Below are 15,863 nucleotides of genomic sequence, written 5' to 3'. Positions count from 1 at the left end.
CACTCACAAACTGAAAGTGAAGGGATGGAAAAAGATACTCCACGCAAATGGCAATGAAAAGAAAGCTGGGGTAGCAATACTCATATCAGACAAAATAGACTTTAAAACAAAAACTGTAAAAAGACACAAAGAAGGGCATTACATAATGATCAAGGGAAAAATCCAACAAGAGGATATAACACTTGTAAATATCTATGCACCCAATGTAGGGGCACCTAAATATATAAAGCAATTACTAACAGACATAAAAAGAGAAATAGACAGTAATACAATATTAGTAGTGGACTTTAACACTCTACTTACACCAAAGGATAGATAATCCAAACAGAAGATCCATAAGGAAACATTGGCCTTAAATGACACACTAGAACAGATAGACCTAGTAGATATATACAGAGCATTCCATCCAAAAACACGTTCTTGCAAATGCACATGGAACATTCTCCAGGATTGATCACATCTTAGGGACACAAAACGAGTCTCCACAAATTTAAGAATATTGAAATACTACCAAGCATCTTTTCTGACCACAACGGTATGAAACTAGAAATCAACTATAGGAAGAAAATCAGAAAAGACACAAATACATGGAGATTAAACAAAATGCTACTGAACAACGACTGGGTCAACGAAGACATCAAAGAAGAAAACAAAAAGTACCTGGAGACACAAGAAAATGAAAATACGACATGCCCGAATTTATGGGATACAGCAAAAGCGGTTCTAAGAGGGAAGTTTATAGCAATACAGACCTATCTCAACAAACAAAAAAATCTCAAATAAACAATCTAACAATGCACCTAAAGGAAGTGGAAAAAGAAGAACAAACCAAGCCCAAAATCAGTAGAAAAAGGGAAATAATAAAAATCAGAACAGAAATAAATGAAATAGAGACTAAAATATCAATGGAAAAAATTAATAAAACCAAGAGCTGGTTCTTTGAAAAGATCAACAAAATTGACAAACCTTTAGCTAGACTCATCAAGCAAAAAAGAGAGAAGGCACAAATGAGTAAAATCAGAAATGAAAGAGGAGAAATTACAACAGACACCACAGAAATACAAAAGATTAAAAGAGAATACTATGAAAAACTATACGCCAACCAATTCGACAATCTGGAAGAAATGGATAAATTCTTAGAATCATGCAACCTTCCAAAACTGGATCAAGAAGAAGTAGAGAATTTGAATAGACAAATCACCAGGAAGGAGATCGAAACAGTAACCACAAACCTCCCCAAAAATTAAAGTCCAGGATCAGACAGCTTCCCTGGTGAATTCTACCAAACATTCAAAGAAGACTTAATACCTATCCTTCTCAAACTCTTCCAAAGAATTGAGGAAGGTGGGTGATCCCTAACTCATGCTATGAATCCAACATTACCCTGATACCAAAACCAGACAAGGACAACACAAAAAAAGAAAACTACAAGCCAATATCATTGATGAACATCGATGGAAAAATCCTCAACAAAATACTAGCAAATGGCATACAACAATACGTTAAAAAGATTATATACCATGATCAAGTGAGATTTATTCCAGGTATGCAGGGATGGTTCAACATTCGCAAATCAATCTATGTAATACACCACATTAATAAAATGAAGAATAAAAATCACATGATTATCTCAATAGATGCAGAGAAAGCATTTGACAAGATACAGCATCCATTTATGATAAAAACTCTGAATAAAATGGGGATGGAAGGAAACTACCTCAACATAATATATATTGCCTTTAAGGTGATATACAACACACCCACAGCTAATATCATCCTCAATGGTGAAAATCTGAAATCTATCTCTCTAAGAACAGGAACCTACAAGGATGCCCACTGTCACCACTCCTATTTAACATAGTACTGGAAGTCCTAGCCAGAGCACTCAGGCAAGAGAGAGAAATAAAAGAGATCCAAATTGGAAAAGAAGAAGTGAAACTGTCACTATTTGCAGATGACATGATTTTATATATAGAAAGCCCTAAAGAACACACTAGAAAACTTTTAGAACTAATAAAAAATATGGTAAATTTGCAGGATACAAAATCAACATACAAAAATCGGTTACATTTTTATACACTAACAACAAAGTAGCAGAAAGAGAAATTAATAATACAATCACATTTACAATTGCAACAAAAAGAATAAAATACCTAGGAATAAACTTAACCAAAGAGGTGAAAGATCTGTACACGGAAAACTATAAAAAATTGCTGAAAAGAATTGAAGAAGACACAAAGAAATGGAAAGACGTTCTGTGCTCTTGGATTGGAAGAACTAACACAGCTAAGATGTCCATACTTCCTAAAGCAATCTACAGATTCAATGCAATCCCTATCAAAGTTCCTACAACATTTTTCACAGAAATAGAACAATGAATACTAAAATTTATTTGGAACAACAAAAGACCCCGAATAGCTAAAGGAATCCTGAGAAAAAAAGAACAAAGCTGGAGGTATCACACTCCTTGATTTCAAAATATACTACAAAGCTATAGTAACCAAGACAGCATGGTACTGGCACATAAACAGACACATAGATCAATGGAATAGATTTGAAAGCCCAGAAATAAACCCATACATCTATCGAGATCTAATCTTTGACAAAGTAGCCAAGAACATACTGTGGTGAAAAGAAAGTCTCTTCAACCAATGGTGTTGGGAAAACTGGATAGCCATATGCAAACAAATGAAAGTAGACCCTTACCTTACATCATAAACAAAAATTAACTCAAAATGGATTAAAGACTTGAATGTAAGACCTGAAACTATGAAACTTCAACATATGCAGTACTCTCTTCGACATTGGTCTTAGCAACATATTTTCAAGCACCATGTCTGACCGGGCAAGAGAAACAATAAACAAATGGAACTACTTCAAACTAAAAAGCTTCTGCACAGCAAAGGAAACCATCAACGAAACGAAAAGACCACGTAACAATTGGAGAAGATATTTGCAAACCGTACGTCTGATAAGGGGTTAAATATCTAAAATATATAAATAACTCATGCATCTCAAAAACAAAAAAACTACCAACCCAATTAAAAAATGGGCAAAATATCTGAACAGACATTTCTCCAAAGAAGATAGACAGATGGCCAACAGATACATGAAAAGATGTTCATAATCATTAACTATCACGGAAAATGCAAATCAAAACTACGAGATATCACCTCACGCCCATCAGAATGGCTATAATTAACAAGACAGGAAACAACATGTGTTGGAGAGGATGTGGAGAGAAGGGAACTCTCATACACTGCTGGTGGGAGTGCAAACTGGTGCAGCCACTGTGGAAAACAGTATGGAGATTCCTCAAAAAATCAAGGATAGAACTATCATATGATCCAGCTATTCCACTGCTGGGTATTTATCCAAAGAACTTGAAAACAGCAATCTGTAAAGATACATGCGCCCTTGTGTTCATTGCAGCATTATTCACAAAAGCCAAGACCTGGAAGCGACCTAAGTGCCCACCAAGGGACGAATGGATAAAGAAGATGTAGTATATATACACAATGGAATATTACTCAGCCATAAGAAACGATGAAATTCAACCATTTGTGACAACATGGCTGGACATTGAGGGTATTATGCAAAGTGAAATAAGTCAGAGGGAGAAGGTCAAATACCATATTATTTCCTTCATTAAGTAGTATATAATAACAACAATAAACAAACACATGGAGACAGAGACTGGATTAGTGGTTACCAGAGGGGAAGTGGGGAGGGAGGAGGGTGAAAGGGATAATTTGGCACATGTGTGTGGTGATGGGTTGTACTTAGTATTTGGGTGGTGAACATGATGTAATCTATGCAGAAATAGAAGTATAATGATGTACACCTGAAATTTATACAATGCTATAAACCAATGTTACTGCAAAGAACAAAAAATTTAAAAAAAATACATACATAAAAATAAAGAGTTGGAGAACTAAGTGAAAGCATAATGCAAGGAATCAAAGGGCCTGAATTCAGGCAACTAATTCTACCAATTCCTAGCTTAATGTTACAGGAAATTCATGGATTCTGACCATTCTCTGTTACCCATCACTCAAATGAAGCATTAACGCCTAGTTATTTGTGCAAAACTTAAAATGACTTCCAAACACCAAAAACATAACCACGGTCAGGAGTCCTGGTCCCAGAAGCCATGAGGTTATTCAGGGAGCCTTGTAGGGGAGCTGGGTGAGGCCAGCACTGACCAAGGACTTGGTAACGCCCCCCCACAGTGGCCCATTCACCACTGCACCTGGAGGTGGCAGCAGCAGCAGCTTCACAGAGTGTGGAGGTGCCAGGGCTGAGTGGGACATGCACAAGACACTTTGTGTGTTGTGTGTGGAGCAGCTGCAGAGTGCAGTGTAGGATATGGGAGAACAGCCTGTCTTCATGACCTGAGCATGCCATGCAGGTTGACTCCATCACCAATAACTGGATGCCAGTGAGTGAGCAGACAGCCACCATTTCCTACTTCTAGATGTCACAAAAAACATCAGTTTGTAAGGAGCCAACATGATCATAAACAACCCAATCACACGCAGTAAACTTTAACAAAAATATCACAGAAGTTTGGGCAGTGGCCCAACAGCAGAGCAAACGTGGTGCTTGGTTTGGGTTTTTCCTCTGAACAGAGCTGACAAAGTTTGCAGAGAAATTTTAGGAAGTAAAAAGAAGTTGCCAAACTAGCCAGAGACAAGTTCCAGGAGAAAATAAAAACCTTGAGTAATCATTCCCAAGAATCTGGGTGTGAAACCTCACCTTCTACTCCGGTTTCCAGTGTCAATGGGACATACAATGACAAGGCCTCTGATAGGGCTCCTATTGACACACAGGTGATGTCTAAGAAGGACAAGCTGATTTGTAACATAGAGAGCTGCCAATGTGAAGAAATAGGAGAATAAGCTGCAGCCCCTGCTGGAGAGCAATATCTGGCCACCCACGGCATTTCAGGAGTCAGTGGCCGGTGTGGAGCAGTGGAAGAGGAAGCTCTCTATCAGCCTTGAAGAGAATGACTGGCTGAGGAACAACATTGAGGACTTGGAAGAATAAAACAGTGAGATAAACAGAGAGAAGGAGAGGAATACCCAGTTGAAGAGAAGAATTGAGGATCTGGGGTCAGAACTCTGAGAAAAGGAGATAGTGTTAAAAGACCTCTGAAAACAAAGTGAAACCAGACCTCAGTTAATTTCAGAGTGTGAATACATCTCTGAGAAGTTAAAGGCAGCAAAGAGCAAGAATCAAAACCTGGAAGACTGAGTGCTTTCTCTAAAGACAGACACTGAGGAAAGTAACTACCATCCAGGCCACCTGAAGGTAGACTTGAAGAACTTCTTGGAGGTGATGGACGGGAAGATCAATGACCTCCATGACTTCTGTGGAGGCCTCTCCAAGCTGGGCAAGGACAACTAGAGCAGGGCTCAGACCTGGGTCCCCTCATGAGTTCCATGTGTATGTGTGAGACAAAGTAGAACTAGGACATTCTCCTGTCTGTGTTGCTTCTGTAAATGTATGTGCAGTTTGTTGTCTTTCCCAGACAGTTGTGTCATCTGCTCACTCCTCTCCAGAACAGAAATCTCCTCTTGCTTCTCTGGCCTTGCGAAGTTGTGGACAACTGGAAGATTCTGACTTAGAGATCAAGAACTAGGTCTACCTTAAATATTTATACAGTCAGGACAGGGATGTTTACATCTTTCTTAAGGGCTGTTGCAACCATAGTAAATGAAAAAAAAAAAAGATTTTCTAATCCAAATGTGAATATCCATTACACCTCCTTTTTTTGAATCATGCTCCTACTATTTGAATATCCACCAGGCACCAGTTCATGGAGTGTGGAGATGACAATTTTTTTCTCAGTAAATACTGAGATGCTTTAAAACAACCACTTAGTAGAGACTTGTCCAGAAGAAAAAGTATCTGGTGGGTGCATTTTCTGGCATGGGAATCACCTGCATCTACTTTATCCGCTTCATCTTTACACTCAGTTTGTGTAGGGTTGTGACAATGTCTACATTGTTGATTTTAATTTCTGAGCAGATTGCTGTTCTGTGGGTATATGTAGTGAGAGTGCCTAGCACAGTGGCTGACAGAAAGTAGGTGCTTAATAAATATTTGTTCGATTAAACATAAAAAAATAACAAATCTACAACTTATAGCCCTATGGTGTATTTCAGGGGCGGTGTTCCTCAATCAAGAAACTCAGGATTTCTTAAACGGTGCTGTTACCTGTCACAAAATATCTGTGTGAAACATGTTACTCATGTGCATCATTTGGATGTCTGTGATTTTGAACAACAAAAGGAAAAGAAGACTCTTCCACACACCTGAAAATCTTTAAGACGTTACAAGAATCCTTAAACTATGGTAACATGGTGACTGTAGTTGCTAACATTGTATAGTCTAATTGCTAAGAGAGTAGATCTTCAATTTTCTCACCAAAATAAAGGAGACAAGTATGTGAAGGGATGGATGTGTTAATTAACTAGATGGGGGTATCCCTTCACATTGTGTAAGTATATTAAATCATCATAATGTACACTTTAAATATCTTACAATTGTATTTGTCAATTACACTTCAATAAAGTCAAAATTTAAGAAAGAGAAAGAATGAAAAACTGTAATCAAATAATTATTTATACATTTCTAAAACTGAAATCCGACATGAATCTCTCTATTCAGAAATGTATTGGGTCATAAAATAAGTAAATAAAGAGAAATAATAAAAAAATATGTCAAACATCCTAACACAATGAGAAGGAAAATGCAATGCTTAAAAGCAGTGAGAGGAGGGAGATAACCTGTAAAGGTGACAACAAATTCTCCAGTTTTAATAGAATCCATAATGCCTAGAAATAAAACATTAAGTGTTTGGACAAAAGAATATCCAAACTAGAATTGAATAGTTAGGTAAAATATTTTAAATGAAAAAGTGTAAAATAAATATTCTCAAAAGTAAAAACTCAAAAATTGTTTTCCAAAGGAGCTTCTAAATAATACACTTGAAAATGAAGAAAAGTTTTCCCTATTGAATATGTAAGAATCAAAATAAAAGGGTAGGAAACTTGTAAACATATGAGAATATGAAAATAAGTTGAATATAGAATGAAATAAACACAGATGAATTGGTATCGTAGGTTTCAACAATATTTAGATATACTAAAGTGTAATTCAATATATTTTAGTTAAATCAGATGGCAAAATCTGTGCTAGCAGTGATTTTAATTGACAACAGAGGATCTATTTTTAAGAAAATTTTCATCAGCAGTGTTAAAAATTGATATGACTTCACAACGTAGTTTTTAAAAGGTCGACTATGCTTTTGTCAGGACTGATTAGCACCAAAGGATAGACAGCAGCATAAACATTGACTACAAGCCACTGGACATCTAAGAACACTGGATTATCTGCTCATAACAAGGAGGAAGAGAATGAGATGATGAAGTCCACCCAGTACATGATCACAAAGAAACTCACAAGCAGAAGGATGGTCTGGGTGGCCCTTTTCTCTTGGGAGGCTTTTGGGGAGAGGCTGTTGCTGTGAAGGTGCTGGGGCCACATCTGATGCCTGAATAAGTGAATCACCATATACACACTTGGGACCAGCATAATTCCTACAAAGAAGTAGTCCCTGGATATCACAGTGAGAAACAGGCCACTGATGAATGGAGTTCATGGGGGAAAGTGAGCAGTGTTTACTGAGAATCAGAAGATTAGAAGATTAGTCTGGGTCACATTGAAAGAAGCCACAGTGTAGGTCAGATTACCATTGCAAGACACACTTAGGGACCATAGGAAGAAGAAAAATGGACAATTTAATTTATGAATTTATGTTTAAATTTTGCCAAGCAGGAGCTGCTGGGGTTGATGGTAATGGTCGAGAGTATACTCAGGAGTCAGTACAGATGGGGACGCCTCTCATGACCCTGCTTTACAAGAAAATACACTTTACATTTGAAGTCCTTCCCAAAATACTGAAAACGAGGAGTATCACTATTTGGATAGTGGAGACTGTTGGTGAAGCATGTAGGTTTCTGCCTAAAATACAGAATAGTGAAGTTTCAGAAGAAAAAGAGGAAGATGTTGGCTGAGGATCCAATGTCAGCTTGGAAAATAAGGCATTGTTTATTAATGGTAACACGAGTGGAGAGTGTGTTCATCTTAATGGCAAACAGGAAGCATATATTTTTTTTGTCTGAAAAAAATAGAACACATCATCATTGTTATTTTCTTCTTAGTCAAAGTCATAATTATAATCTTCTTTGTTATTTCACCAGACAATTTTTGAAATCCTAAATATCTCTTATAAATTCTAAAATAAGCAGCCTCACTATTATTTTACATGTGTAATATTATATTGGGCTTATTAAATAATAGATATGGAAAATATATACTATGTTTTCAGTCACAATCATGCCTGAGTAACATGTCTATTATCTATACATCTTTAGTTCCTGGGTTTTCCTCTTTAGTAAACATTTCCTTGCTTTTTTGCCTTCATTTGTTTTATATTTAGCACCCATAACAGTGACAGCTATGGAAAAATTACCGGGTGGGTTTTGTGCAACTGAAGTGTAAGTAGTAGATAATAACAACAATAAACAAACACATAGAAACAGAGATTGGATTGGTGGTTACCAGAGGGGAAGGGGGAGGGAGGAGGGCGAAGGAGATAATTCGGCACATGTGTGTGGTGATGGGTTGTAATTAGTATTTGGGTGGTGAACATGATGTAATCTATGCAGAAATAGAAGTATAATGATGTACACCCGAAATTTATACAATGTTATAAACCAGTATTACTGCAATAAACAAATATTTAAAAAAAATTAAAAAATAAACAACATAAAATTTTTATCAACAGTTTTGGAGATTGGAAGAGGTTTCACTAGGTTAAAAATTACTGAAAATATTTCTCTAGGTTAAAATCAAGGTCTATGCAGGACTACATTCCGATATGGAGACTCTAGGGATAATCTATTTCCTTGACTTTTCATGCTTATAGAGGCCACTTATGTTTCTTGGCTTGTGGCTCCCTTATAACTTCAAAACCAGGAAAAACAATTGAGTCTTTCTCACATGGCATCACACAGGCACTGTCTCTTTTGCACCATTATTCCACAATTAAGGCCCCTTGTGATTACAGTGGACCCATCCAGATACTCCAAGGTAATTTATCTTAAAGTCAGTGGATTAATAACTTTAACTTAACCTATAAGCTTAAATTCTTTTTCAAATAACATAAAATACTCATTGGTTCTAAGAACTAGGATTTTGGGGGCTATTAGCACAAATCCTTTTAATGTTATCTCCTCAAAATGGTCTTGACTCTCTCCTAGTTAGTTTCCATCTTACATATCCATTAGGAAAACACTCTCCATATCAGGAGGAATTGTTAAAGTCCAGCTCAGTTACCAAGAGCATAAACACAACTTTTCTCGACCTTATGACATCCATGTGGTTGCATCAAAATGACCAAATGTTGATCCCTATCTTGAGACTGTCTTCATACAGGAACACCCACCAAAGACTTGAAAAATCCTTAAGTCTCCAATAGTAAAGATGATTCCCTTTAACCTTTTGGTTTAAATGATGAGATGTTTATTTATTTATTTATTTATTTATTTATTTATTTATTTATTTATTTATTTGTTCATGCATACTTCTATACATACATACTTTGGTGAGAACATTTAGTTTCTCCCTTCTTAGCAAATTTCAATTATACAATGCAGTGTTATCAACCTATAGTGACTGGTCACCATACATTAGATTCTCAGACCTTATTTATCTTATAACTGAAAGTTTGTCCCTTTTTACCAAATTCTCCCTATTTCCCCCACAGCGCAGTCCCTGGCAACTGCTTTCAACTCTTTGTTTCCGTGAGGTTGAATTTTTGTTTTAGATTTCACATACAGTGAAACCTTACATACAGTATTTGCCTTTCACTGTTTTACCTATTTCACTTAGTATAATGCACACCAGCTTCATCCATGTTGTCAAAAATAGGATTTACGGGGCTGGCCCGGTAGTGCAAGTGTTAAGTGCGTGCGCTCCTCTACAGTGGCCCAGGGTTCGCCTGTTCAGATTCAGGGTGCACACAGATGAACTGCTTGTCAATCCATGCTGTGGTTTCACCCCTTATAAAAGTAGAGGAAGATGGGCATATTATGTTCCTCTTTATTATACTGTCTTCATTTTAGGTTACCCTTAAAATTGTACACCCCAAGTATATACAGAACTGTGTATAACTATGGGAAAATAATACCATTAAATAAACCAAGAACAAAATACTGATCATAAAATTTGTGGGCTTAGATCAAATACCCGAAGAAAAGAGAAATAATGTAATGAATGTAAGAAGTCCTTTTTAAGGAACCAAACACTATTTTATGAGACATCAAATATTTTACTTTGAGAAAATGAAGTTGGTAAAATTTTTCCTCACCTTTACAATTACATTTTATATTTAAGACTGTTTTGTTTTATGAATGATATCATTTCTGTACAGGTTTTTGTACTGTGTCTGGTTTAGATACAATTACATAACCTCCATCATAAAATAACACATCAGGCTTTGCTATATTATTATATGAATCAATAATTTTTTTTTCACCATTTGTTTCATTATGTTATAAAAGCAACATTGTAAAATCTGCTATAACTGATTTTACATCAACAATATAAAGCCATTGTGAGAATTGCAGGTGGCAAGTAGCAAGAGTGAGCAACATGGGAAACACAGTCAGCAATTTTGGGAAGGAAAACATTTTCCAATGTAAGTGAGTTCTATCAAAAAACCTTCATGAAATGTACTAATACTAGAAGAAGATATAATAAGCATTAGATACTTTTGAGTAACTGAACTACATGTACTATTCTTTAGCAATTGAACAAAGTGTAGGATGCACCTGGAAGCACAATGTTTGCTGACAAGATATTCATAATTTCAACTCATTTCATTTTCAGCTTTCCTGAACAAATTACAGACTAGTAATGTGTCAATGCAGAGGTAAGAGACAGAATAACATAAGGAGATGACCACCTATGTGGTTACAAATTTTAGGAAATCCTCAAAATCCTGTCTGGAAATATGTTTTCCTAACTACCACAATCAATAAGGTATGGGAAAAGTATAAGGCCTTCTAACATCACAAATCTGTGATTCACACTAACAGTATGAAAGTTATAACAAATAACAACTATATCAAATATTGAATTTGGAAGACAATGGACACCATGTTTTCTGTTTTCCAGATCTGTTAAGGATCTCTGTTAAGGACCAATTAAGGCCCACAGTGTTTGCCATTACCTCTCCTAAATGCCTGCAAGTCTTTGGCCTTTTAAGACAAATGCTTTCCAGACAAGCGTAAAATTCTCTATATTCAGAGACACTAATAGTAGTTTTCTAATGATCAAGTTTCTAGAGGTTTTGTAACCCTCTTCAGCCAGAAATTGACCATCACCATCACATTCATTTCATTCATTTTTGTTTTCAACAGTATTCTTAGTCCATCTTCACTCTCTTCCGTTTTAAAGACATGTAAACAATGCTAAAAGATGCTAAAAACAAAACAAAACAAAAACTATCTTTAGTGAATCCAGACAATGTTAACATGAAAATTTCATGATTCAACCTTTAAATTGAAATTTACTTCCCATTTTTTGTGAAAATATGCTCTAAAGAGCAAATTACAATTTGAAGCTTTCAGAGGAATCACTATATATTAATTCTGAAGAAATTTTTTAAAGGGAAAGTTATTTCATACAAATTTTGCAAGTGACTTTTTCTTTATTATATACAATTTAACTTGAACTAATAGAACATTATCATATTTTAATGTATTTAGAAGACCTGAAAAATTAAAAGTTTATTATTATAAGGTAGTATATGAACTCATGGTGAATATTACCAGCACTCACTCATCTAAGTTAGTCTTAAACTCTTTATATGTTTAATAAGCAACCAAAGTTGATATTACCAAATATTTTTTGTTAACCAGAAAAATATCCCTGTATTTGCACATTCTATATGTAATAAATTAAAATATTCATGTTCATCAGTTAAAATTTCATTATTGTAAAATGTTAAAGCCATCACATATTTTATGATATCAAATTTTTAAACAGTCCTACAATATTTCAAAGATTCTAATTTAAAATAATGATCCCAAATGTAAAAGAACAGACAATTATGGCTAAAGCACACTAAAACAATCTGAATTCAGATTTGACATCTTTAATAGTTAAAACTTTATTTAAAACTGCATAGTAAGTTGTATTAGTCATGACATTAAAATGAGAAAAAATAAAATTCTGATTCAAATGAGACATAACTAAATTCTAAATTTCCTTTTCCAAATTTATAAATGTATAGCCTCATATGATGTATGAATGTTTTTATCTGTAAACATGCAATGATTTAAATTATAATACAATTTAAGATATAAATTTGAGATTAGAATAAAATTATGAAATGAGAGTTCTCCTAACCCTTCATTGAGAAAACCCTGTCACATCCTACCACCCACCTAGGATCTTGAGCAATCCCTTATAATAAAGCTGAGAAATAAGACCTCACCCTGCTGAGCATTTGGCACGAGTTTGAGCCTGTGAGATTAGGCCTCAAATCATGGTTATAAAGGAAGGATGTTGTCAGTTCATCTCCTGCCAGGCCCATAATTGTCATGTCACCTGTAGAAACAGGACAATCCTGGTTTTGTGAATGTAGAAAGAGGGTCCACCACAGGGAAAACTGAACTTCCCTAATTTCTGGAAAGGAGCAGACAAGGAACAGCTGTGTTCAAAACTTTTCCAAGTGTGAACACTTTTTTCTAAGTCACCTTGGCCTAGTAAGTTGTATGGTAACAGTTCTTGTCAACAAAACAGAAGTCTCAGTTATCCTAACTTTAAGAGAGTATAACACCATTTCAGATTTCCTGATGAAGCAATTCTGCTGCAATAGCTTGCTGGTAGCCTTCACTCATATTCTCCAGTGGTGTCAGGGTCATAGCTGGACAATGCAGTACATCTGTGGGAATTAGGAATGTCACTCCTCCAGAACTACTTTAGGCAAAGATCTCTTTCCTCCAGGGGAAATAGACTTGAGACAGGTCACTTGGATGGGAAGCAAAGTCTAGTTGCTATTACTCTCTATCACTTTGGCCAGATACATTTATTTTTATTTGTAATGAGTAAACCAAATGTTAACTTTAACCCCAATTATGACTGTCATGCTTGTGTTTCTTTCTTAATTAAAAACTATATGATTATAAAGAAGTGACATTTTTCTGTAAACCTGTGGATATTCTTTGGGGCACAAACTGTTAGTCTTTTTGCGTCCAGCCTGGTGTACCTCTGACATGACACCATTCATCTTCTACCATTCAGTTCCCTATTTGGCCTGTGTCAGGGCTACTATCCCCTAGTTATGTCTGAATCAAGAAAGTTGCGTTTCCTAACTAGATAACGAGGCCATCCCTGACCAGATTAGCCAGACCTGTGATATTATACTCTCTCCAGCAGCACTGCTGCCTCTCTTGTACCACACCTGCTGGTTCCTGCTGTCTTGGGAGGTCAGGCTATTCCACTCAGGACCAAATTCTGTTCAGCTTTACTGAGATATAATTGACATATGACATTTTATAAGTTTAAGATGTACAATATTATTATTTGGTAGGTGTATTTACTACAAAACAGTTACCATAATAAAGTTTGTTAACACATCTGTTACCTCACAGTTACCATTTATTTTTGGTGAGAAATTTTAAGATCCAGTTTGTTAGCAACTTTCAAGTATAAAATACAATATGAGAACAATATATTGTGTGTGTGTTTGTGTGAGGAAGATTGGCCCTGAGCTAACATCTGTGCCCATCTTCCTCTATTTTTATATGGGATGCCCCCACACCATGGCTTGATGAGTGATGCATAGGTCCATTCCAGGATCCGAGCCTGCGAACCACCAGGCGCCAAAGCAGAGCAGGCAAACTTAACCACTACACCACTGAGTCAGTCCCAAACAATAACTTCTATTAACAGAAGACAGCGATGGTACCAGGAATTTCAGTGTTCTGGTGTGAAAACCTGCTGTTAATATTTCAGCCTTATTAATGATGTCTGAGGGACCATGTGATGCTGCACTAATCAAAGGAGAAAATAAATAAACAAATAAATAAACAAATAAATATATAAATAAATAAATCACCAGGGATTTCAAAAATAACCCATAAATTAAAGGCAGCGTAGTACAGTGACCTTCAGTAAACCCAGGGAATCAATTACATACTGTGGGATATTTGCTTTTATGACTGTGTGCTCACTCTTCATGAAGAACCACAATCCTCATTGACTCAGTCACCATTTTATGAACTCATAAATGCTAAAATCATGTCTGAATTTCCAAAAGTCAAGTATTAAATTTCTTAAAATTAAACCACATACTCAAATTAAAAAAAAAATTATTGAGGACTAATTTAATGTTTGGTTGCTGTTTGTGGATGTGAGAGGAATGTTTAAATTATACATTTTTAATTTTTATTTCATTTTATTTTTCATTACAGTAACATTGTTTTATAACAGTATATAAATTTCAGGTGTACATCATTACATTTTGATTTCTGTATAGATTACATCATGTTCTCCACCCACAGACTAATTACAATCCATCACCACACATGTGCCTAATCATCCCTGTCACCACCCTGTCTCCACCCTTGCCCTCTGGTAACCACCAATCCAATCTCTGTCTCTATGTGACAGTTTGTTGCTTTTATTTTCTACTTATGAGTGAGATCATATGGTATTTGACTTTCTCTTTCTAATTTATTTTGCTTAACATAATACCCTCATGGTCCATCTATGTTGTAACAAATGGCTGGATTTCATCATTTCTTATGGGTGACTATGTGCCAATGTGTATATATACCACATCTTCTTTATCCATTCATTCCTCAATGGGCATCTAGGTTGCTTCCAAGTCTTGGCTATTCTGAATAATGCTGCAATGACCATAAGAATGAATATATCTTTATGCATTCATGTTTTTATGTCTTTTGGATAAATACTCAGCAGTCGAATAGCTGGATTGTATGGGAGTTCTATTCTTAATTTTTTGGAGGAAGCTCCATGCTGTTTTCCATAGTGGCTGCACAAGTTTGAACTTCCTTCAGCAGTGTGTTAGAATTCTCTACTTTCAACATCCTCTCCAACACTTGTGTCCTGTCTTGTTAATTATAGCCATTCTAACTAAAGTGAAATGATATCTCATAGTTTTGATTTGCATTTCCCTGATAGTTAACAACGTTGAACACCTTTTCATGTGCCTGTTGGCCATCTGTATATCTTTTTTGGAGAAATGTCTGTTCATATATTTTGCCCATTTTTAATTGGGTTGTTAGTTTTGTTATTATTGAGATGTATGTTTTCTTTACACATTTTTGATATTAACACCTTATCAAATATATGGTGTGCAAATATTTTCTCCCAATTGTTAGGTTGTCTTTTTGTTTTCTTGATGGTTTCCTTTGCTGTGCAGAAAATTTTTAGTTTGAAGTAGTCCCATTTGTTTATTTTTTCTATTGTTTCTCTTGCCCAGTCAGACATGGAAATTGAAAATATGCTGCTAAGATGGATGTTGAAGAACATACTGCCTACTTTTTCTTCTAGAATTTTCATGGTTTCAGGTCTTAGATTTAAGTTTTTAATACACTTTGAGTTAATCTTTGTGTGTGGTATAAGATAGCTGTCTACTTTCATTCTTTGTCATGTGGCTATCCAGTTTTCCCAACACCATTTATTGAAGAGACTTTCCTCTCTCCATTGTATGTTCTTGACACCCTTCTTGAAAATTAGCTGTCCATAGATGTGTA

General features: G+C 35.6%; 1 pseudogene; it reads left to right on the top strand.

Moving 5' to 3' along the window:
• Positions 1-4,368: 4,368 nt before the first annotated feature.
• On the top strand, positions 4,369-5,409 carry LOC147911661 (homer protein homolog 2-like; annotated as a pseudogene).
• Positions 5,410-15,863: the final 10,454 nt, after the last annotated feature.

This window comes from Ceratotherium simum, chromosome Y (assembly GCF_057802395.1).
Source record: "Ceratotherium simum simum isolate JZ-2026a chromosome Y, ASM5780239v1, whole genome shotgun sequence".
In the NCBI taxonomy this organism is placed as follows: domain Eukaryota; kingdom Metazoa; phylum Chordata; class Mammalia; order Perissodactyla; family Rhinocerotidae; genus Ceratotherium; species Ceratotherium simum.
The sequence above is the reverse complement of the archived record's forward strand: the minus strand, read 5'-3'. Positions and strand labels throughout refer to the sequence as shown.